A 26,219-nucleotide genomic window follows, 5' to 3' on the forward strand; every position below is an offset into this window, starting at 1 on the left:
TCTCACTGGCTTGCCAAATGTGGCCAAATGTAGCCTGCTCCGCCCAGGCTGTGCAGCCTGCTGCTGGGGTGTCGTGGGTCCCCATTTGGATCTCCAGGGTGAGAATGTGGATCAAGTTCAGGGCCTGTCAATCTGATAGCTGTTCTGGTGGCAAAGGAGAAGCAAGGAGTGTCCTGGAGCTACACCCTATCCCAGAGCATCAGGAGCAGAAGCCTGGGCTCCAGCACCACTCTGATATTTGCCCTTTGCATAGTCTCATGCAAACCTAACCTTCCGGGCCTCACATCCTCTTCTATAAGGTGAAAGGTGAACATAGATGTTTCTAGAGCAATTTCAGCACAAGCACGGGGTTCCATTGGTGCCTGTTCCCTGACACCACTTTCTCCTCTGAAACTCACTTCCCGAGGGCAGAGGCTGGCCCAGATTAGTCGAGGTAGAGAGAGAAGCTACCTGAGAGGCCAGACATAAACTAGAGTTTCTTTTGTCTAAAGCAGTGGTTTTCAGCATTCCTAATGCCACAACCCTTTAATATAATTCCTCATGATTTAGAGATCCCCAACCATAAAAATTACTTTTATTGCTGCTACATAACTGTAATTCTGCTACTGTTATGGATTGTAATGTAATGTTTGATGTGCAGATGGTCTTAGGCAACTCCTGTGAAAGGGTAGTTTCACACACATACATACACACACATACACACATAAAGGGGTTGTGACCCACAGGTTGAGAACTGTTTGAGCTTCCTTCTTTCAAGACAGAAAGTGCTATCAACATTGCTTTGGAACCAATGTAAATAGTAATTTGTATCTGGGGAAACCCAAGTGCTTGTTCTTTTCAATTAAAAAAAGAGAAGCAATACTCAGGAAACTCTGACAGCTTTCCACCCTGCTGAATAAGAACTTGTCTGCTAATCTCTGTAGTTGTGGGCCACATCCACTGATTCTTCATTACTCTATGCTAGGATCTAGATAATACCTATTTTCTAAGTGTCCAGCTTAAGTATTTGACATCTTTCTAGTTGTTTCTGACTATGAATGTAATTTCACTGGTGCTTTTTGTTATTTTTGTTTGTTTGTTTTTAATTCTAGAACCTGAATGTTAGAGTTGTTCTTCCAATGGGTCCACATAGTGTCTTACAACCATCTCTAACTCCAGGGGCTATGACACCCTCTTCTGGCCTCCACAGACACTACATGCACATATTGCAGATACATATATGTAGACAAACACTCATACAGTGGCTTAGGGTCTGTTCTGTTGCAGTGAAGAGACGCCATGACCAAGGCATCTCTTATAAAAGAGTGTATTTAATTGGCCACATACTTGCAGTTTCAGAGGTTTAGTCCATTATCATCATTGCGGTGTGCAAGCATGGCAGCACACAGGCAGGCATGTGTCGGAGCATTAGCTGAGAGCTATGTCCTTATCTGAAGACAGCAAACAGAGTCTGAGTCTGACATGGGCTTTAGAAACCTCAAAGCCCACCCCTAGTGACAAACTTTCTCCAACAAGGCCACACCTCCTAATCCCTCTAATCCTAATAAATAGTTCTACATAAATAGTAAACTTTCAAATATATGAGCCTATGGTTGGCCATTCTTGTTTAAACTACACATGCACATAAAATAAAAGCTAATACATTCCAGAAGCTGGGCATAATGATGTGTTCCTGCAATTCCAACCCTCTGGAAGTTGAAGCAAGCAGATGCTAAGTTGTAGACCATATACAGACTCTCTCCAAAAAAAGAATCCTAACAATAAATAAATTATTAAATTCAGTAAGTAGATAGTGTTCCAAAACTCTATTCCATCTTCCTCTGAATAAGTTATCACTATGAACAATTTGGCAGTGTTCTCTTATACAGCATTTATACAAATATTTCTTAGTCTTTTACTATGGACACTTTGGCCAAGATATTTCAGTGTTGTAGGATGGTTGGCTGTATATCTGGTCTCTATTCACTAAAAACCAGTAGCATACCCCAAGTAGCTTGAAATATTGTCAATTATCTCTAGGATTCAAATATCATGTGTGCCTGTAGGTGAGAGACAAGGATCAATGACTACATGAGACTGATTGACTATAAATTAAAATTCACATTCTTCGGTTCCTAGTCTTACATGAGCTTTGTCCAGTCATTTGTTTTTGTTTTTTTTTTTTTTTAACTTCAGCCATCAAGTGTTTATTAAGTAACTATAGACTAGTAACTGTGCTGTCAATGCAAAACAAGCAAACAAAAACTTCCACAACTTTCACCTCAAAGGGAGTAAAAACAGATGCTAGAGCCAAATGCAGATGTTAAGGTCCTGGCCCTGGAACCTGGGTTCAGGTTGCTGTGGAAAACTTGCTCCCGTGAGGAAGTGCTTATAAGAGAGCCTATTGGTTATATAACAAAGAAAGTCATGGATCAATAATTTACTAAATACATTGTTAGTGCCACAGATTAATGTGTAATCGCAGAATGGAGAAAATTCTGCTATAGGTCTGATGAGTTCTTAGCTTTTGGATTGGTGGAGGCTAGAGGTCTGCTAAAAATACTTTTAAAGCTTTGATAGCTACAAGGGTGTTGGGTTTGGTACAGGATAGTGATGAGTTGCTTTCAAAAGGGACTAAAAATAGCCCAGGATAAATTGTCTCCAGGATAATTCAGTCACTTGGGCCTGTAGAGTTTTCAATACCAGAGCAATTTTCTTTTTTCTGGGAAGTACAGTTTACAGCTATGCTGGCTAGTTTTATGTCAACTTGACTCCATCTACAGTCATCTAGGAAGAGGAAACCTCTACTGAGAAAATGGTCCTCACCAGAGTGGCCTGTGATCAAACTTGTGGGCGTTTTCTTGATTGATGATTGATGGGGAGTGGGGGCACAGATCACAGTGGGTTGTGCCAGCTCTGGGAAGGTGATCTTGGATGATATAAGAAAACAGACTAAGCAAGACATGCGGAGCAAGTCAGTTAGCATTATTCTTCCATGTCTACTAATTGAGTTCCTGCTTCCACATCCCTGCCCTTCCTTCCTGGATGATGGATGGCAACTATAACCTGAAGTAAACCCTTTCCTCACCAAGTTATTTTTGATCATAGTGTTTTATCACAGCAATAGAAACCCTAAGACAACATTAATAGGTATATTTAAGTCAGTAATTATAATGGAATATCTACTTCCCAGGTATAGGCACACACACACACACACACACACACACACACACACTAAAAAAGGAAAGGGATAATGGGAACAAGCCACTCCTAGATTTTGTCTGGTTACATATGTCTCCTATAACACACCAGTCTCATCTCTAGCTGGCTTCATTACACCTCTAACTGACATATTGCCCTGGGGAGAGAGAAAGGAGAGAGAGAGAGAGAGAGAGAGAGAGAGAGGGAGAGAGAGAGAGAGAGAGAGAGAGAGAGAGAGAGAGAGAGAGAGAGAGAGAGAGAGAGAGAGAGAGCATTTGGTATCTTTGGTCTTCCTTGGAGCGAACCACTGGAGCACATGCCATCCAAAGACTCCAGGTCCTCTCCAACTCTCCATGCCAGCAGCACAAACGCCAGCCCTCAGAAAGGGATGTTTAAGCTCTTTGTGAGTGCCCATATCCTCACTGTAATTAACCCCAATCCTGCCCAGCTGCTCTCGATCCTGTTTACCCAAACTGGTCTTCAAGCATATTCTGTGGCCAGCCTCAAACCAGGTTGCTGGCTCGGGTCCCTGGGTATTGACCTCTTCAAAGATTATAAGTGAGCAAACAGAAGCATGTTAATTTTTAATTTCACTTTGATTGATCAGACTTCCTCTTTGTCCTATAACAAGACATACACAACAGCCCTTGCCCTACATTGAAAGTCCACTGATCTGGCTGGCCATCCTGGCCCTGGATGGGCTTCTCAACACATTCTGGGTTGGCTGCTGCCATCTTAGACACTTAGGGAGTTTCTGAGTTGAGCATCTACACCGAACAGCATAATAATACTCTTAATGAAAGAGGAAGAGTTGGTGCAGAGAGACATGAAGCTTGGGCTTTGGAGCAGAGATGGAGAGTGTTTTCCAACAAAGAGAGATGCCACGGACCGAGAATTTCCACCACCCCAAGTTTAGAACGAGACACTGCCAATCACGGACACCCTCACATTGATGGTAATTTTAACAACTTGCAACATGAGGGCAAAAACCTGCTGAGATCCATTCCCTCGCACAGAACTCCACTGTCTGCTAAGTCCTTAGGTCCACATAACTGTCACACCATCCTGGGAGGTAATTATCAGTTTCCTCACTTAAGTGGAGAGCTGTCACTATTTTTTTTTCTTTTTGAGGCTGAAGTGGTTTGGGTGTGAAAGCCAAATTTAGCCTCAAGTCAGGAAAAGCAACAGGAACATTTTCCCCATCTGGAGTGGGTATATGCTTCTGTGATGGTCTATTCGTCTGCCCTGTCACTGACTGCAGAGAAAGAAAAGAATTCTGACGCTGCCCTTTGCAGCCTCAAGCCGTTTCTCTGTTGGAGATGTCTTTTAAAACTGAAATAAAAGAAGTATAGCCAGGGCCTAAGTGAGACTTAAATGCTGGACCCACTGAGCAGAGATTCAGTCAGTCAGTTATTTTAAATAATTCACTCTAGAACTGACTAGAGGTGTGTGTGTGTGTGTGTGTGTGTGTGTGTGTGTGTGTGTGTGTGTTTTATTTAAATATGTTATCAAGTGACTGAAAAGGAGGGGGCAGGGTGAAGGAGTTGTGTTCAACACACAGAGGTGAATCCATTCATTTATACAAGCATCACAGAACTTGAGGGTTGATAGGAAGCTAAGAAATCAATAAATTGGGGCTTGCAACCTTTCTCGGAGGAGCTTCTTCCAAATTCCCTTAGGTTTTATGGCCACAAAATCCTTACTCGTTCTTAGTGTGGTAGGAGAGAAAGGGCTGGATTTTTCTGAGCACATGATGCTATCATCTACCCGTTCCGAGATATCCTGAGTCTGCCATTGCTGGGGTGGCATCTTGTGGAAAAGCAGCCCCATGGAGTCTCCCTCCCAGGGGCTCCATGGTGATACATGGTAGGGAAGTGCCCCATAAGGCCCATCTTCCTCCGGGCTAATTGCAAGATGCATCTTCAGAGTAAATTCTGATAACTAGCCTGGCAAGTAAGAAATGCTGCTCGTTACCTCTGTGTCGTACAGGATCTGGGGCAACTGGGACCCAGTAAGGACTATGATACTTCAAGGTTCTGCATATCCGGGGAAGAAGCAACTAAGCCCTGAAATAAAAGAATTCTCAATGATCGTTGACTCCCAGGCTTATATTTGCTTATGTAAGACTGACTCTTCATGACCCAAGGCAGCCAGCTGAGTCCGTCCCCTCACTGGCCTCCTCGAGCTGTGATGGTTTAAGTTTTCTAAACTTACTACACGGTCCTCTCATGTCCATCCTTCCAAGAGAGACAAAGTCTGATAATGTTTCTCTCTAAAATCCCTAGGGTGTCTGCACATGTTTTCCTAACTTTGATTGACTCACTGATTGAGCAAGTGTTTACTGAACACTGCCTATCCTTCGGGCACAGGGGATGTAAATTTAAGTGAGTCATAAGCCCCCAGCAGCCTCCAAACCAGAGCATTCTATCCTGGTCTGCTTGGTAAATGTCACAGTTGCCAGTATCCCAGGGCCCACAATTATAACGGCAGAAGGGCCAGTTGGTATGGGACACTGTCAAAGCCCACTCCTCCTGTCACAATTAATCTCACAGGTGACAGATCTGGCCATAGATTTGGTCACAGCTTTGTCAAATCAGAGTCCAGCTTTTATCTCCTTTGGAAGGATGATAGAGAGCAGTCCCCTACCTCTCCACAGAATTACTAGTAAGGCTGAATGTGTCTTCCGTGAGGTAGTTATACTTAAGGAAGCCTGGGCTGCACTTCTGAGAAGTAAATGGCTCAGTGGGTTCAACAAAACTTCAGTCCTACAGATGTTTACAGGGCAACTTCTCTGCGGCCAGCTGAGCACTCACAATCAATTAATATTGTGGGCTTTCCCTATTTTTGTAAAGACTGGAACACTATTTTTTTTAAATGGGAAAGAGATGTCAAAGAACGGTCCAAAGGAAAGACATGTCTTTGCAGGCAAATGAGAGAAAGCCTGCGCACCAATGTCCCTGGCTCTGAGTCCCACATGCTTCCAAGTGTGGATCCAGAAAGAGTCGGTGAAACTCAGTGGCTGCAGCAGACTTGACCTCAGTTTCTCTCCAGTGCTGGTGCTAGGCAAACTTACTGGCCAGGCTTGGAAATGAATGGAATGCTTGTACCCTGGCCAACCTGGGCTCTGAGACCTGGAGCATCCCTGCCAATTGCATTTCTGCATTTCACATGCACGCTGGAATTCCTCACAGGGTAGCAAAGCTTAGCTGGGGGACAAGAGAGTGGGAGGGGTGTCATCCGCTCCGAACATTCACCACCAGAGTTAAGAAAGAACAGGCAAGGAAAGAGTCTTAGGATTTAGGTCACTAGCTAAAAAAAATGTCCAAGTTCCTTTGGAGGCTAGAAGTAGGATCATTGGTTAACTTCATATCACCATAACAAATACCAGAGATAACCAGTTTATGGACTAAAGATTTGGAGGTTTCAGTCCATGACCAACTGGTCTCATTGCTTTTGGGTGCCAGCCAAAGTAGCCTACCATGGCAAGAACTTTGACAAAGCAAAACCAGTCCCCTCGTGGCTAAAGAAGTGAATGTGACCAGAGTCGTCTTCTCCCTTTCAAGGACATTCGCCCAACGACTCAAAGACCTTCCGCTAAGCCCCACATCTTCAACATTCTGCCAGCTCCTAATAATGTCACCATACAGACCAAACCTTTAACATGTGGGATGTTAGAGAAAATTCCACATCCAAACAATACTACTGACCAGTGTGAAAGATTTAGGGAGCCTCCCCTTAGAGAGTATCCCAGTAAGGCCATCACTGAAGAGCTAACCAAGGATTAAAACAATCATTCATCTACTAGAGGGATCCTAAGATCTCTTGGCGGGAGCAGGTCAGATCACGCTGCATGGTTCAGTGGGCTCCCTCTGAGCATAGGAAAAGCTGTAGCCCAGCTCTCCTTTGATTGGTGGGTTCTACTGATTTGCCTGTGGTCTCGAGTTGGCCAGTGTTCTAATTTGGTTTCAGTTGCTATTATAAAACAGTCTGACTAGGTTGTTGAGAAGGCTCCCAAAACAGTACAAACTTTCGCTATTGCCCTTGGGTGCCCCGTCCCCAGAGGAGGAAGGTAAGTCCCTATTGCTGAAGATACCATGCACTTCAGAACCAGGGCCCAGAGGCCTCAGAGCTGGAACTGGCCTGAGGACTAGCTCTGATGGTACCAGAAGGCACTAGGTAAGCTTCCAAAGCGGTGGGGCAACCAGCAATCCTACCCCACTATGATATCTATGGACCACCAACATGGCATGATGTGTGGAACACATACCTTGGCAGCAACCAACATCCCTCTTATTGGACGTAATACCTGGTCAACAAGAAGGTAACCATTCCTGGTACTGGAAACTTAGCCAACTAGCCAGGCCTAGTGAAGTCATTGATCTTGGAGGAGAACCTACAACTGCCACTTTACTAAGCCAGCATAACCCCTAAGTACATTCTAAACATTTGTCCTTACAACTACAGATAAGAATAGTCCTCCCTAGACAGCAAGAAAATGTGTCTTTGCAACAGATGGAGGTCATTACAGAAAGCCACAACCAGTCAAAATGTACATGTGTGGAGCCTAGTCTCAATGGATACATCTATAATGCAATACCTACACCTAGTGGGGTCATTTCAGAAAAATGAGGGCAGAAAGCTTCTAAGAGCCAGAGTAAGATGGAGTCTGTAGTGAGGTTATATTTCCTAGGAATGTGAGAAGCCACACCCATAAAGCCTCATCAACATGACCGCTACACATGAGTTAACAAAAACAACAGACATGCTATTGTGGGAAGCCCAGGAGGCCTCAATCCTACACAGGGAACCACAGGCAACTAGAAATTGCTGAGAGTGGAAAAAATTAATCTCCCCAAGGAAACCCACACCAATTGCTTATCCAGTAGCAAATGATCAGCCATGAAAACATACAATACAAGGAGCATGATACAGGCTGAGCAGGTTGTACTTCTGTATTTAGTATTGTGTGTACATATGTAATAATAATTAATTTATTAAATATGTACATATGTAATAATAATTAATTTATTAAAAGGGGTCATAAATTTGAAAGAGAGCAAGGAATGGTATATGGGTGGGATTGGGGGGGAGAAAAGGAAAGAGGAGAAATGATGTGACTATATTATAATCTCAAAAAATTAAAGAAATTGTCACGACAGGAACTAAACTCAGGCAGAAACTATGAAGAAATGCTGCATATTACTGGCTTGCTCTCAGCTTTCTTATACAGCCCAGGACCACCTGCCTAGGGATGGTGAGCTAGGCTTTCCCATATCAGTGGTCATTCAAGACAGCCTCTCATAGATATTCCCCAGGGGCTAATTTGGGGAGATAATTCTTCAAATGAGGTTCTTTCTGCCCATGTGAGTCTAGAGTGTGTTAAGTTGTCAGAAAAATCTAGTAGGGTGGAGGTTGGGGGGGGGGGATAACACACACACAGCCTGAAAGGATTGTACCCATGAGCTGAGAGTGACATCTCCCCTGAGTGCCAATGTACTGTAACCATGGCTCATTAACAAGGTTATTTCCTGCAAAGGAATCTGAAAGTGTTGACAGGTCACGGGCCTGCTGATCTAAGCTTTCATGGGGCCCAGACATAGTTTGAGGGCATTTTGCCTGCAGACACCACCTAAAGAATTGGGAAATGGAAATAAAATTTTCTGGGAAGTTATTGGTGGATAGGTCTATGTGGGGCCCAAAGGAAACTCTGTTATTCCCAAATTCCAAAAGGCAGAAGGGACAAATGGCTAACTGTGGTGCCTAATAGCATACCTAAGCCCAGGCTAGCCTCTAGGCTCCCTCAGTATCACAAGTGGCTGGTAGACATTTCACAGTCTATGCTAACATGCTAGCCCTTCCTATCTCCTCCCCTACTTTAAACTCCCTCCAGCTCACACACACACACACACACACACACACACCAGCTACTCATTCTCCTTATCATCCTGCAGTTTCCGTACATTCCCTGTCTGTCTCACACTCTCTCTCTCCCTGCCCTCTCTCTGCTCCAGATTCTCTCATGGCCAGGTCCAGTCCACTGGTGGAGTTCAGTCTACTCCTTTCTCCCTCTGCTCTGGACACTGCCAATGCCTCTGGCTGTTCTGTCTCTCATATCTACAATAAAAATCTTCCCCCTTAATCATATCGTGGAGTGGTCATGTTGTCAGTTTATGCAGTCTTAAGGGCAAGAAATCGGAGTGTTAGAAAGATTACAAAGACAAAGTACACACACACACACACACACACACACACACACGGCAATGTCTGCTATGCTACTTTATATGCTTTATTTCTCACAATGCTGACAACCTTCTGTGAAGGGAATGTTCCTCTTTGCAGTTGACAAATGTGGGAACAGACTCAAAGAACAAAAGCCAGCTACCCACAGATGCTAATAAGTGGCAGAGGCAGGCTGAAAAGCGGGTTCTTTCCAGCCCAAGGTTTGCCCAATTAAATTGAAATTCTAACTCCAAAGCAACAAGAAGATTAAATATCTACTAACAAAGTCATAGAATGGAGTCATATTAAATATAATAACACTAGAAATGAGCAGCAGTGGTTGGCCCAGGGAAGAAAAACTTGTAACACAATTCCCCTCCAGGAAAGAAGGGTAATTAGAAGAAAGGGCCCCCAGGCCATTAGCAGGCCTCAAGGTAGGCGGGAGAGCCCCAGACAGAAAGTTATAGAACATACTTGACAGTCAAACATGACGAGTGCTTTAAAAGGAGGCATGTCTTTAATTCCAGCACTCCAGAGGCAAAGGCAAGCTGATCTCTGTAAGTTCAAGGCCTGCATGGTATACAGAGTTGTCAAAGAGAGAAGGGTGCAGGCAGAAGAGACTCTGTAGAAAAAAATCCCTGGGAGCAAGCCCATGAGTAGTCCCAAGAACAAAGAAAATATCAGATCTTTAGAAGTTGGGGACTAAGCTAGCAGGAAATTTCTCATCACTGGATGTGTGTGTGTGTGTGTGTGTGTGTGTGTGTGTGTGTGTGTGCGTGCGTGTGTGTAAAACAAGCACACATATCAAAGAGCATGGAAGAGCCAGGCAGCATAAGTTACAAGCTGTGTGTTAACTCTGACCCAGAAAGAACTGCATGCATGGCTTGATCTTTTCAGGCTGCAAGATCTGGTCTCTTGAGACCAACCAGTATCTTAAAAAGTCCTAGCAAGTCCTAGAGATGCATTCAAGTCTAAACAAGAAACACAATTCTGGCCTCACCGGCTGGTGGGAAAAACAAGCTCTGTGTTTTTAATGTCCAGAACAGACAGCATTCATAATAATCAACGTTCACAGCTATTCAGATTCATCTGGCGGCCTTTCATGGTCCGTAGTCCTGACTAGGCTATTGTTTGTGCTGCTTCCTACTATCTATCCCATTCCTGCCTCTGCGTCTACATTCGCTCCTCCTCTGCCTTGCATGACCTCCCTCAACTACAGTGACCTTCTCAGGGCCCTTCAACCTCCCTTTCCCCTGTGCTAGATCCCTGGCTTCCTTTCCTCCCTCCGGGCTTTGTGCAGCTTGACACATCAGGGCCATTCTTACAGCACCACTTCCTAGCTGGTGGATTTGGTGTGAAACATTGTTTCATTCCGTAATCAGTAAGCAGACAATGGCTGTGCATAACTCAGAGGGCTTCTGTGAAGGAAAAGATCTAGAAACCCATTGAAATACTTCGAACAGTGATGGACAGACACTGTGTGTGATGGTTTTAGGATTCATTTGTAGCTTATTGTGTTTCTTCCTCACTAAAATAGAAAGGCAATGACTTGGTCTGTGTGGCATAAGTACTTCAGGGTCTGGCCCACAATAAGTATGTATAGAATGAACATCTGACTTTGTATATGCCAGGGAAGAGTTAGCCCATGTAGGCTTCACAATAAACAGAAGGCCAAGACCTAATATCATCTTCCTTCTTACTGAGGAGAGTCCAGACACAAAGCCCCAAACTGACTCTCCAGGGTACAGAAGTAACTCACCAAGCAGCCAACAAGCCAGGTCAGCCAAGGAAGTGCAAAGCACCCAACCCAGGCAAAGAATAGGGCTGGAAGGTGAGGAAGAGGACCTTGCTTAGTGACTTTCAACTTAAGTGTGAAAGAAGGGCAGGGTGGAAGGGAAGGTTTCTGAGCCACCTCTGACGGCTTGGAGAACTTGGAAGCATGGGTGGAGGGGAAAGCATTTCTGGGAGAGAAAGGCTTGGAGTCCAGGTCTGAAAACAGGGAAGTTCTAAGCAGGAGGAATGGCAGAAAGGCGAGAGTGCCCAAGCTCCGACACAGTGAGTCACCGCTGGCTGTTAACACCTGTTTGGATCTGTTTTGTCGGGGAGTAGGTGGAGAAGTGGAGTTGTACAATAGATAGATGCCAGCCTCTATCATGCCCAGAAGTTTGGAGATAGCAAGCGTTGTGGTTTGGATCTGACATTATCCCCAACACTGAAAGCTTGGACCCCAGAGCAATCATGTTCAGAGGGGACTTTCGGCAGGTAATTCAATCACAGGGGCTCTAATCTCATTAATGGATTGATGCCATGAAGGGTTCAGAGATTTGTGGGAAATAGAGAGGTACTGGGAGCTGTAGGAGGTGACGCCAGCTGAAGGAAGGAAGTCACTCAGGTATGTCCTTGAAGGCTACACTTGGTTTGTAGCTGCCCTCCTTTCCTGACCACTGTGAAGGGGTGGATGGCTTTGCTCCACCACACCCTCCCACCACGACACCCTTCCTCAGAACAATAAACCACATGACCGTGGACCGCAACCTCTGCAATAGGAACCCAAATAAATCTTTCTTCCTGTAAGTTCCTCAAGTGTTTTGTCATAGCGATAGAACATTAGCAGAGAAAATCACCTGGCAGCAGACTTAAAATCAATGAGTGGCTCCTCCAGAAAGCTGGAAGGTCTGGGAGCTTCTCTCCAGGTCCTGCCAAAGCTCCCTTCATCCCTCCCACTTTACATGCAGAGTTCTAGAAAAAGGCAGCCAGAAGAGGGAAAGAAACAATTTGCAAAAGCATCCTTCTCGGAGGTAAGGGACCACAAATCTGCCCTTACTCCCAAGGTGGAAGAATAAAAGTAAATAGTCCAGTGGTCCAACTATTAGGAAGATGTTTCAATGGTTCAAGCAGGAACTTGCTACATGAGATAGGGGACTGTGGAGTGGTACCCTGAGTAAAAGTCTTATTTTTAAAAAATAGATGAAGATGTATCTGCATTTATATTCCTTCCTAATAATGCACTTCGGCTATTCAAAGATGAGGAATGTCATCTCCCAACACTGTTCTTCAGTAGTGAAGGAAAGGACCTTGACTTCAAAGGGTGTCCAGGCAGGGCCCAGGATGAGGAGCAGCAGCTGAAGCACAGGGGTGGTAGTAGGGCAGCTGGTAACATGGAAAAGTCTTCACTCAGGGCTGGCCTTACCATCAACTACTCCCTTGATCTACTTAAGAGTTTGAAGATTTTCAGAACACACTTAAACTGCACGTGCACACACACACACACACACACACACACACACACACACACACACACACACACACACACAGGAATTCCAGTCTTATATAAAGCACATTTTTTTTCTAAACGCAGATTTCTTAGGAAGGCTTTGAGATCACATTTAATGAAGTTAAAAATGATAACACTGATTGACATTAGTCGTAGGGGACATTGTTGTGTTTTGAGTGTGAAATCTCCCCCCATAGGCTCACGGGTTTCAATACTTGGTCCCCAGCTGTCACACTTGTTTGAAAGGCTATGCATCTTTTAGTAGGTGGAACCTTGCTGAAGAAACTGAGTCACTGGGAGCAGGCTTTCAGATTTTGTAGCCCATCTCCACTTCCCATTTGTCCTCTGTGTCCTGACTGGGGATGCAGGGTGACCAGTTAGCTTCTGGTTCCTTCCACCCTAACTTCCCTGCAATGCTGGGATAAATCTGCTCAACTTTAAGCTGTAATAAACCTTTCCTTCCTTTAATTTCTTGAAAGGTGTTATTCTCTCATAGCACTAAGAAAAGTAACTGAAGTTTGCAGTAGGTCAAGAGACATCAAACAGTTCTAGTCATGGAAACCATGGTTACAATACCTTTCCAATGTAGGCATGATGGTTCAGCAGATAGACTCTTGCCACCAATCCTGATGACCTGAGTTCAAACCCCAGGACCCACATAGTGGAAGAAGAGAACAGAGTCCCTAAAGTTGTCCTCTAGCCTCCACACATGTACATGTGTGTGGATGTGTTTGCATACAAATACACACATAAACACACATGTAAATGAATTAAAAAGTTTTAAATATCTGCCCACAGAATTCCAGTATTTAAATATTGCAGTAAATCAGCAGAGCCATTGGGCTGTGGATGTCCCAACCTTCCCTCTGTCCTCACCTACCCAAAGACATCCTTGGGTTCTGTAAAATAGCTTAGACACTGAGAGAAGACCATGTGCACAGACATAATGAATGATCCAAGACTCTTTCTCACATTTGTTTCTAACACAGTATCTGAACCATAGAAGAGAGAGTCCTACCCTTGGCCAAATCACTGCTCCAGGTAGTGTAACAGGTCACAAATCTTTTATGTGCTCCCAGGACACACCACCATGACCTTATGAGCATCCTATGAGGGCAAACTGATGGTCCATGGCTCAGTCATTTCTTAGAGCTGGTGCCCAGCCTGCACAGCACTCATCGGCGATGGGCAAACTGGAGAGGCACCACTCACACATATTAACCCCTCCTGCAGCCAAGCTGTTCCTACCCTACCCCAAGCTATCTTCATATTGGAAGCCTCTACAAAGCCCACATGTTATGGATGACATCCAAGGTAGCTAAAGAGAGGCAGACTTCTGGTCTACAGAGTGAGTTCCAGGACAGCCAGGGCTACACAGGGAAACCCTGTCTCGAACAGAGAGGGAGGAGAGGGAGAGGGAAAGAGAGAGGGAGAGGGAGAGGGAGAGGGAGAGGGAGAGGGAGAGGGAGAGGGACAGGGACAGGGACAGGGACAGGGACAGGGACAGGGACAGGGACAGGGAGAGGGAGAGGGAGAGGGACAGGGACAGGGACAGGGACAGGGACAGGGACAGGGACAGGGACAGGGAGAGGGAGAGGGAGAGGGAGAGGGAGAGGGAGAGGGAGAGGGAGAGGGAGAGGGAGAGGGAGAGGGAGAGGGAGAGACTGCTCATGGAATCCTCAGACGGAAGGGGGGAGGGTACCAGTGAACAGAAGGAACCAGAATCTCAGCTTTATCCATGTCCTCTTTGTGCCATGGGACACATGAAGATGACTTCTGCTTTTGACATCTGACTAACTGGACATTACACGTATGGATGCAGCAGATATGATTTTACTTAATTTTAAGTTATTTAGCAAAGTTTTCTGTTTTGGCATCTGCTATTCATCTCCACTCATGATTACTAGCTTACAAAGAAGTAAACAAACAAGAAATGAAACAAAACTGTCACCAAATCTCTCTTGAATTCTAGAATATGTAGTTTGCTTCTATAAGGTTGTCAGCCACAAGGTCCTTTTAGCTGGGAAAAGTCCGTCTCTGTGTCATGTGATCTCCGCCGACTACAGTGGATTCAGTGAAGAATACAGACTTTAGAGCCAGGTCAGCAAAGAGTCAGAGGGTACTAAGCACAAAACCTGTTGACCTGATTTTGATCCCTGGGGCCCACATGATAGGAGAGAGCCAATGCCTTCAAGTTGACCTCTGACCTCAAGAGGGATGGGGCAAGAAAAAATATTTCAAAGACTTAGAAGCTGAGTCAATCATTCGAACCATCTTGTTTTACAAAATTGGAACTCAAATTGGTAGTAAGTTATTTAAAATTCACATGGAAGCCAAGTGTGACATGACCAGAGTTGGGATTTTATGCTTACAAAACAGCTTGAAAGGAAAATTAAATATGATTTTTTTACAAAACTATTTCTGCTTTAGAACTCCTAATTATTTTAGTTTTCTGGTGCCAGAGGAAATGTAAGGGAGATGAATATCAACCACATTTTTGTCATTAAGTCAGAAAGACACCGTCCTGAAATACAGGACTGGACTCAGGTTTAAGAAAAAGTGCCTTAACCTGTTAAGGAAAATAGTGCTTATGAGGGTCTTCTGAGTGAGGGGTGATGGCTAGGAATGTTCCAGACCCCACTGATCATGGATGTCACATGCACCAGGTGGCATTTATTTTTGGTCATTGTTTTATTGAACTTTCTTTCTTTGCGATTTAATGAAATAGAATTCACTAATGTTTGTCAATTCATCTATAACCATTATCTATTTGATATAAGTTTACACATACCTTCCAATATGAAACTTTTAATCCCATGGTTCTGTAATAGCAGACCACCAACTTGGAGATGAATCATGAAACGAACAGAAAAGTTAAGTCAGCAATGCCCAATGTAACCTCTTCTTGTTTTATTCTTCATAAAAGTACCTATATCAGTTAGGATAGGCTACATGCATGATACAATAATAAAATTGTAGAATATTGCTGTCTTAAACAGTGTCCCGTACAGCCTTGAAGTGGGCAGGCGGAAGGTATGGTACCTTTTCCTTTAAGCAGTTGTTTTCTCCACAGTAAAATGGTAAGATGTAGATAGTCTTTCATGTTGCAGTGGCTCAGACCCAGGACTGGGTGAGCATAAACCCTGTCTGGTGGAGACTGCCACAAATACAAGAACAAGGAAGGAAGCAAAGAGACTCCTAAACTGATTCAGAAAGTGTCTCCTCGAAGTCCTTTGTACTTGGTCTTATCAAGGAAAACCACCAGAAACTGAGTGACCAGTCCCAGGAAGTCATGTGTGGTCTACATTGTACAGCATGCTTACAACACAACCAGAGTCAGTGTTGATGACTTGCCCCTCCTTAGTAATGGACAATCAGACATCAGTCCACCATTTCCCAGGTGCACTGACACAAATTCACCTGAAAACTTGTCCCACCCACCGTGGGAATTCCAGTTAAATGGGCAACTATTAGGGGTTGACTGAGGGTCACACATATCACACCACACAGATAACTTTTCTGAGGTGGTATAAACTGGTTCTCTTCCCAGATCGTGGTATAAATGGCACTGATTTGGGGTTTGGGTGAAATGGAGGGAAATGGATAGGCTGCCCTAAAGGAAAAGATGCCGGTGTTGAGGGCATTTAAAGTCCTGTTTAACCTATAGTGCTGTGGTCATCCACACCCTCAGAGCACGTACCTCCATGCTATGTCACAAGCTGGCTATAAATCTCTGAGAAGTTGCATTCCTCCTCTGAGCTGTCAAATAAAAAGATTTTTAAGTATAAGCCCTGCTACAGAAAGACATCATATTCAGAATGCAAACATGTAAAACTCTTGATGAAGGACCACATTCCTCTACACATGACACTGGCGGTGGCCCCGGACACGTCTTCCCATAAACTCTTTGGAGATCCAGGGAGCGTAGTTTCAAAAACACCAGGTTCCCCAACCTCTCCATCCTTGCCTATGATTCAGATTCCAGCTTTAATGACGGCATTTCAGGGTTCTAAATCTGAAGACATAATAAGCCGGCTCAACCCTCCAACTCCGGCCACAGGACTGGCTCTGCTGAGCCTGCTGTGTTCATCTCTCCATGGTGCCAGTCAACCTACCACCCCTCAACCCCACCCCCTTGCCCTGAAAACTGTTAATAGCAACTACTGAGGCTGCAAGCCCAGTCCCTGAATAATGCTGACTTCTTCTGCCTGTACTTGGGAGCCAGCAAGCCATGCGGTTAACGCCGACACTTTGCAGGACGAGGCGTTGTGCGCCAGTGTCCAGGTTCTGTTTCACTCCTTTCCCCGTTAAGTGCTGAGGGCTGACGCCACAGTGGCGTGAGCCTCTCCTCACATCCCAGACTCCTTGGTCTTTCTCCAGGTGATTAATTAGGATCCTGGGGGACACTGGAAGCGCCTTTGGAATATTAAAGCCTCTATTCTGGCTGCCTTGCTTAGGCTTCTTCCATACAATAAAGGAGCCAATTGTACTGTTAAAAGAGTGTGTCTCAAGAGCCTTCCTCTGGCCAGTTGGGTGAGCCCATGTCCGGGTGTTTCTAGCAGAAGCAGGATGTGACCTTTAAGACTCACAACTATCGGGAACACCCTTTTCAGTCATCGGCATTTAAAATGTCGTCGCTCTACTTGCCAGTGAGTCCTGTCTTTATCTAGGTCATTTACTCAGCTGTTTACTGAGCGATTCTCTAGCTGCTCACTGCTCCAAGAGCAATCCCAGACAAAAAAATCATTTGGGAACTTGTAAGGACTGCAGAAACTCAGGAACCAAGCCCAGACTATTAACTGTCAGCCCTGGGAGCCAACTGTGGGTGGCATATCTTCCTTATGTTCCTGTATTTGAATCAGATCCCCAGACCACTGCTTTCATGGGAAAACTAGGGACACTTGAGCGATGTGGCCAGTAGCAAGAGCCCAGCTGCCTCATAGCAGCACATCCTTTGTCACAGGAAGCCCTGGCTTCTATTTCTGACTTGGCCACCGATACTCTAAGTGGCCTTGGCTAGGTCATTTGAGAATTTGGGGCAATCTGGACTCCTAGTCCTCGGGGACTAGCTCTCAGGACAGAAAGCAGAAAGGGGGTTGTTTCTCAGTATGCTGAGAGCTTGCTTTTATTGCCAAGCAGACCATTGTCCTGATGTACAATCAGTAGTCAGTAGCTAATTACTATCCAATGAATATACAATAACCATGTATCAGTCAGAAACAAAATGCAGTTGGGAAAGAGAGGAGGAGCTTCAAGCAGCTCCCGTGGTCATTTTCTCTCGTTGATGACACCACTCAACAGTTAATCACGTTGTCACATGCAATCTCTCTATGGGACCTCACTTTGTTTGGCTACCTGGGACTTCACAATGGAGTCCTTTAGCTTCCAAAATATGAATAACCATGCCTGGGTGCCCTGTCATGTCATGCAGAACTGTGTCAAGAGGCCCCCCTGGCCATACCTTGAAAGTCATAAGACAGCCCCAGGCCCTTCATATGACAGAGCCTCTCTGTGAAGGCCAGCTAAGCAATGTGAATTCTTTTCAGTCGCTCAAATGGGTACAGCCTTTCCAGAAAACCCTTTGTCATGTGTTGGCCCTCGGGAGGAGCAATGAAGAAAAATAGGCAGGCCTGTGTGTGAGTCACAACACTGTTAGTAACCATGGAAAACGGTGAGCAACCTCACTGGTCACCAACAGCAAACTGGTTCAATAAACTGGTAAATGCAGATGCCACCCTACAGAGTTTAAGAGCTACTAAAAAAATCATGCCTCGGTGAAGGCCTGAAACCCCACTCCCACCCCAGAAAGCTGCTGAATCATCGATTCATGCAAACACACCAAAGACTACATTATGGAAGGTGATTGCATATCTCCTTGAAAATGGAATACATAAACAGGCATAGAAAAAGAAATAACACTGACGATATCAGCACTGGGAGCCGACTGTGGATGGCTTATATTCCTTATTTGATTTATTAGTCTCTGCAGTGTAAGTCATGGCAATATTCAAAAGCTGGAATTCTGTTTTAGAAAGAAAGGTACAGCAGCATCCCTTGTGATTGCAGGCGCTGCTTTCAGGATCACTGAGCTCATTAGTGAGACAGCCACTCTGGCTGGGGACATGAAGACCCAAAGGACAGGACTCCACACTGGCTGTGTGCCACTACCTGAGTTGACTTGAACAGACACCAGTAGCCTAGGGGCTTGGGGGTGGGGAGGAACGGCAGCAACCTTTTCATTCAGAGACTCAGAGAAGAACAAATAGAGACGGGATCTAATTTCTTCCTAGCAGACAGAAAGCACACAGCCCTGCAAACTGTAGGGCAGCATAGATAGGTGCCACAACCTCTGCAAAACCCTGAAACCCCAAACATGATTGCAGAACCAGGCAGAGGGATGCAGACAACCTTTCCCCTGTCTCCTGGGGCCTAAACAGCCAGACCAATTTTCCTGCCAGATGTTCCTTTTGAGACCCAAAGGAAGGCAATCTATTTTCAAGAGAAGAGAGCAATGGAAAGCTGTGATCCCTCCCTCCTGCTCACTGAAAGGGAACATCTATGACAGAGAAAACCAACAGCCATGGGAACCTTGGTTTGTTGATTCTGGGGACAGCAGTGGGGGGGAGGGGGAGAGTGAGTGGGCGTGGTCAGAAGGACAACAGGCCAGTGGTGGTGGCAGTCCTGAGAGAGTAATTGTGTCAGTGGATGTAGGGGTCTGGCATTTCCCTGTGTGAACTTATTTAATCTTCATAAGAACCCAGAAAAGTAAATAGCATTGTAAAGCAAGAGATGAAAGAAAGGCCAGAGAGTTGCTTCCTTGGTAAAGACCAAAAACTGAAACCCAACTCCAGGAAAACATTTTTCTACTAAAAAAAAAAAAAAAATTCAGGCACACACCTTTAATCCCAACACTCAGGAGGCAGAGGCAGATGGATCTCTGACTTCCAGACCAGCCTGATCTACAGAGTAAGTTTCAGGACAACCAAAGATAATCAGAGCAACCCTGACTCAGGAAAAAAAATTAAATAAAAAAATAAGACTTTTCTGGGTTTTTATGAAGATTAAGTAAGTTCACACAGGGAAATGCCAGACCTGTACATCCACTGACACAATTACTCTCAGCCCTGGTGATATTTATCCAAAAATTCTGATTTTTTTTAATGGGCTGATTCAGCCCTTGGTTTTCTTCCACACGTGGCCTTAAGTTGGTTCTAGAGATATCTACAACACTCCTTCCAATACATTTAATAAACTCAGTATGCTCTGCACTCCTCCTACAAAAAAACAATAACAAAAAAAAAAAAAAAAAAAAAAACCTCAAGATCTTCCCACATCAGCATGAGATTCTTAACATATTTTCTCTCCACTTCACTAAAGAACCACTTCACTTTCTAGGAGCTATTTTTCATCTGCCTGGATGATGTGCCCGGATCCAGCTCTTACCGTGTGGGAGGTTTTTACTGTCATCCTCTGCAAGAATACCATGTAAGAATGTCTACCCTGACCCTACACAAGAGTGTCTAGCTAGAAAAGGATGACAATAAAATTTGCACTTGAGCTTTTGTAGAGTGCTTTGCTGTGTCATGTGCCCCAGTGATGGGTGGGGGTGGGAGAGACACACACAGAAAGGAGAGAGAGAGAGAGAGAGAGAGAGAGAAAGAGAGAGAGAGAGAGAGATCAAAGGTATTTCTGTCTGGAGATGATGAACCTGTCTACGTGTCCAGAGAACCCTCCCACTCAGGTTATATATGCATATGAAGACAGGACTCTCCAAAAGGCTGGTGCTCTGGGCTGCAAAGGAAGTATGGATATTCAATGGCCAGATGCCTCCTGAGTTCCAGGCACAGGCCCTGGCACGAGGGTATCACTGGTGCTAGCACACAAACCCTCCAGCTGCCATGAAGGGGCTCACAGACCAGTCCACACCCTTCCATAGTCTTTCTTTCTTCTTTCACAATTCTATAAGAGCCAATCCCATCCCTCTTTCCAGGAACCAGGCATTTTCAGATAACAAACCCCAAACTGAGAAAGGCTACAAAACAGAACTCTCTAGTCACAAACTAAAGGGGTCCATGGTTCTTCCATCCTCCCTTCATCCAGGAAGGTTCTTGTTTTAAACATCTGTGTCAGCCAGAAATACAGGAAAACTTAAGTCTCTAAATCTAACTGGGTGAAGCCAACCGTAGAGTGAGACAGAGGGTGATACTATTCTATATATGTAGACATGGAAAGCTGCCAAGGTTTTCTAGTAAATGAAAAAAGCAATTTGTAATAAGACAATGCAGCGCACGGAGCACAGTTACCATGTGTGCCTAGGATAAGCTCTGAAGCGGTCATAGAAGATGTTCACATTCTGCAACCAGTTCCCTTCAGTCCCTCTCCCTTGAATGTGAACTGGATTTAGCAATTCCTTTTTAAGGAACAGAACGAGGTAGTGGTATGGGACTTGATAGACTGTCATAAAGTATGACATGTCTCTCTTCTTGCTCTCTCTTTCCCATATTGCCTATTTGGGGGTGTGTGGGGGCAATCAACAAGAGTATCTCTGTGACAAGGACTAAAAGCCTCCTGCTAACAGATACAAGTGGGCCACCTTCGAAGAAGCTTCCAAACATTCCTAGCTAGATCTTCAGAGAAGAGAACTGCAGCCCCTGCCAGCATCTAAGAGCCTATGGGGTTAGTACCCCCAACTCCCAAGTTCCTGAGGCACAGACCCTGTGAGATAATATTTGTTCATTGTAATCACATCTTTAAAGCCACAATTTTTGGTGCGATTTATTTGCAGTAATGAGTAACTAGAATGGCCATAAGTCATATGCTCATATTTAAATGTGATGATGATGATAATAATAATAATACCTTACCCTGGCCGGGCGTGGTGGCGCACGCCTTTAATACCAGCACTCGGGAGGCAGAGGCAGGCAGATTTCTAAGTTCGAGGCCAGCCTGGTCTACAAAGTGAGTTCCAGGACAGCCAGAGCTATACAGAGAAACCCTGTCTTGAAAAGCCAAAATAAATAAATAAATAAATAAATAAATAAAAACCTTACTCTGTTAGTCACTGTTTGACATCCATCTAATATTTTAAATGACTGTGTCGGGTAAATATTATCATGTTCATTTTACAGAGATGGAATCCAAAGCCTATAGAAAGGACCCAAGGATGTATAGCTATCTATAATTATTTATAGCCTTTTGTAATATACTACACTACTCTACTATTTATGTGTATGAGAAAGAGACTGGGATGTGCTATATGCAAAAACTATGAAAAGAACATTAAACTGATTAGTACAGTTACTTCTGAATGTGAACACAGAATAGAGAAGGGAAAACTTCTTTTCTTTTTCTACTTCTGTATCACACAGTGACTTGGATTGGTGTCTTCTGTGACTTGCAGAAGCAGATGGGGGTGTTCGAAATCTCTTCTCTCCTCCAGCCCCACTAACCCTGGCTTCTTCCTTTCCTCATAGCCCCTCACTCAGCTGGAAGGAAACACTCCCCTAACCAAGGGGTTCTCTCAAGGCATGCCTCAGGGTCCCACCCCTTTCTCCACAGCTGCCTGCACACTTGTCACCACGGGATGCAGTGTGCCCCACATAAAGACCCCAAGTAGAACAGTTGACCAGGATACAGAAATTCTATTCTTGGACTGTGCCTCCAGTTCAGGAATAGATTCTGAGGTCAGAGCGCTCAGGGTCTCTCCCCCTTGTGACTGGAAAAGATCATGTGCTCCCTAACCCTGTCCTTGTCACCATAAGAAGATATATTTAGTGTCTGGCCTGAGAGAGAGAGCTGTCACTGGAGCCTGAATGTGAGGCCTATCAGTCACTCTGGGGGACTCATCACAATCCACTCCTATCTGGTTTCATAGCTTCAGCTCAAGGAGGGGGTGATAAGGGTTATCTTTCTGATGTAAGACAGGATCAGGTGGGGCTGCCTGGGTAATAGATGGCCAGGAGTGCCTGTTATTCGAGCAATCACACCCTCAGCCCCCATCCCTTCCAGATGGCTTCAGTACAGCTAGGAGTTCACCTCGCTTGTAGGAACAGGATGTCTTATATGAATTCCAGATACCTTGTAGGTTACATCTGTGTGGAGTATCCCCCTCACCCCTGAAGGAAAAGTCAACAGGACTCAGATTAATCCAGACTCAAGGCTCATCATTTCTTCAGCAATAACCACAACAGACCTCATTAATCAATCCCAGTACTTATTCCACTACCCCCCCCCAACCCTATGTCCCAAAATTATCCATGGAAGACCATCCCTAGAAGTCTCTATCAATCAATAGGAGTTGTTCCCTATGATGAAAACTGCGAGCCATAGTTGGGCTGAAGGACAACTGAGAAAGACATTAAATAGAGTCTTGATTAGGGAAGGGGGTAAGATGGTGCCAGTTTGGAGCTTGTTGGAGGACCCACCATCACAGGGAGGACCCAGCAATGGCTGACTATTGCTCTTTGGACATGTAAGAGTCAGTATAGGACAGAAGAGCTGCTTCTCCTACCTTGTGCTCCTAGGAAGTTCCTTTCTACTCTGGTCCTGAATTGTCCTACCCATAAGTGAATAGGTGTACTGTAACTCATGTTACTTACTATGGTGTGGATTCCATGACAACCTGCCACACGGCCCCATCATTTTCAGGATCAAGTGAGAGAGGTTCCTATGGACTTCTCAATAGTCATCCTTCCTTCTTCATTAGCCAAAGAACTCTAGTTCGTAGCAGAACAATTGCCTCTCAGTGGCAATAAATTCCCCAGGCTGCGAACAAGACTGTGTTCTACCCAGTGAGGGTAGAAGAAGGGACATGGAGAGAACTCTTAAGAGCTTGGCTGGCTGATGTAATAAATAAGACAACCTCTGCCTCTAAGTAGCATAGACTCCAGCCCAAGAGAACTAAAGCAAGATGAGAGTCAGTATCATGACAAGTACGTGCTGCAGACAGAAAAGTCTCCATTTCATCAGTTATTTCAGATGTTGTATCTAGTCTTCTGGGAGGAGCAAAGTGACTAGCAAAACGAACTTATCTACTCAACCATCAATCTCTATCGCATTCCATATTCTACTGAATTAATCATCAGCTAATTCAATGTGGAATATACGCCTATCATGCTTGCATTCCAGAAGCTACAGCAGAAGGAGAATCAGGAGTTCTGGGCCTGCCGGGGTGGCGTAGTATGATTGTATCTCTAAAATCAAAACAGGCTGGTGAAATGTCTCAGTGGACAAATGCACTTGTCACCAAGACTGACAACCTGGGTTTGATCCCTAGAATCTACATGATGGGAAGAAGAGAACCAACTCTTACAAGTAACACTCTGACCTTCATGCATGTGTCATGTACACACACACACACACACACACACACACACATACACACACACAAACACACACATACACACACACACAAACACACAAATACACACACACAAAGACACACACATACATCACACATACACACACATACATACACACACACACAGACATACACACACACATACACACACAAACACACAAATACACACACAAACACACAAATACACACACACAAATACACACAAAGACACACACATACACACACATACATACACACACACACACAGACATACACACACATACACACATACACACACACATACAAACACATTAATCAATCAATCAGTCTATTAATTAGTTAATTGATTGTGTACCCCACACAATTAATCTGTTAACTAATAAATAGTTATTACTTTATTAATATTAATCTATTTGTTAATTAATAGGAAAGCATATCTTATATTCCCACTTGGCAACTAAAGGCACAGAGATAATGACTTTCAAGCAGGTTCTGCTCCCCAGTTTAGGACAGTCACCATCCCTTCTTATTGCTCATGTACCAAACCACCTTATCCATCTAATTGCCTCCTGCTTGGTTCTGTAAAAACCTGTGCTAGACGCTAGATCACAAAGAAGGGTCTGGTGTTCTCTTCACCATCAGAAATAAGCACTTATTGAGCAGTTATACATTAGAAAAACAGATGTGAAATATAATGGGCTCTAACATCTACTGTGAAGCCCTGGGTTGGTATATGAGGATAAGAGAGAAAGAAAGGGAACAGGGGATGAGGAGGAGAGTTCAAAAACCAACAAAATCCTATTTCAGCTGTCTGGGACCTGCATGCAATGCTGGAGCTCCAGCAGCCATCTTGGACTTAGGAGGGAAGCTGCACACAGGAAATATGGGTCAGACTTGTGGAAGGCGTCTGTTCCTGATGAGTACACTAAACAGCTACAACTCATACTCTGATAAAAATAAAATCTTATAAACGAGGATTCTTATTTTGCATTTTCTGTCTCACGAAATAACTCTTATCCTACAACCACAAAGCTCAAGGCCAAATCTCAGGCTTTCCCCGTGAGATCTTCCTGTGGGAACTTCCACAAATTTTCTACAAAAGCACAATCAAATTGCCAATCAATAATACCAAGTACACCATCACTTACCCTAACCCCGGCGGCAAACGCAGGGATGGCTCCAGCTACTCCACAGAGCTGTCCCAACACTGATAAATTTAATCCTGCTTAGCATGTTCATGGGGTTGCTCTCAGTGATCAGTTAGTAGGCTAAAACCCAAATCGGTCATTCTAAACAGGAAGAAAATTTCATTAGCATTTTTCATTTGTAAATGGAAGTAAAAATAGTTTCCTTTGCATACGATTGAAGGTCTGCTTTGTTAACTTTATTAAATACCGTTTTTTAAAAAGACAGTTCCAGCCTTATCTAATTGAAGTAATACATCTAAACCTTTCATACATTGGAACATAGGTAGTGTGGACTAGATGAAGCACCGACTGCTAATAATTATTAATAGCTTCTTACTGCCCTGAGTAACCTTCTACCGGAGCTAGCACACTGGTTCATCTGTGGCTTGGTATGATTCATTGCCCGTCATCTTCTGTGGAATAAATATAAGAAAAGCAGTGAGAGTCAGTGAGCCATGGAAGCAGATTAGTCTTCAGCCAGAGTGATCCAGTTTCTGGGAGTGACAGAACCAGCCCTTACTGATCGGGTACTGGAGAAGGCCCCTGAGCTTCACAGCAATCCTCAAGAGCCTCCTCGTTCTCCCGTCAGAATCTCAAGAGAAGCCTCCCCTCACACCAACAGTGATGAGCGGTCCGCCCGTGTCCCTGGTGGTCTGACGTCACTTCATATGCTTCTGTACTGCCGTACATTCGTTCATCCCAACTCATCATCATTCAGTGTACATACATTGGCGTGTTTCCACTGTCAGCCTAAGTGTGTGAGTGGTCTTTTAGCTTCTAAGGGTTCCTTCAAGCTGTTACTCTCCAGAGACAATATGGTCCTCGTTCCAAACTAGTAAGGAAAGCCATGATTCTGTGTTCGTTCCAGAGACCCATCCAAGTTGAAGAATAAGCTAGTGGGGGGGGGGGGGGAGCTCACAGCTTTGAGATCTGGTCCAAGCAAATCTACATCAGACTTCTAAACCCTGAGCTTCACTTCATCTTCTGTGAGTAGGAGATATCAGATCCCATTATCTTTTTT

The 26,219-nt window shown here is 44.4% G+C and overlaps 1 long non-coding RNA gene across 1 annotated transcript in view; it reads right to left on the reverse strand.

The window, feature by feature from the left end:
• Hectd2os (Hectd2, opposite strand) overlaps positions 1–26,219 on the reverse strand; it is a 70,062-nt gene that overhangs the window by 40,950 nt on the left and 2,893 nt on the right. The window contains exon 2 of the long non-coding RNA NR_033510.1: positions 25,160–25,300. This is a non-coding gene — a long non-coding RNA (Hectd2, opposite strand). The remainder of the gene's footprint in view (positions 1–25,159; positions 25,301–26,219) is intronic.

Source organism: Mus musculus, chromosome 19 (assembly GCF_000001635.26).
Source record: "Mus musculus strain C57BL/6J chromosome 19, GRCm38.p6 C57BL/6J".
In the NCBI taxonomy this organism is placed as follows: domain Eukaryota; kingdom Metazoa; phylum Chordata; class Mammalia; order Rodentia; family Muridae; genus Mus; species Mus musculus.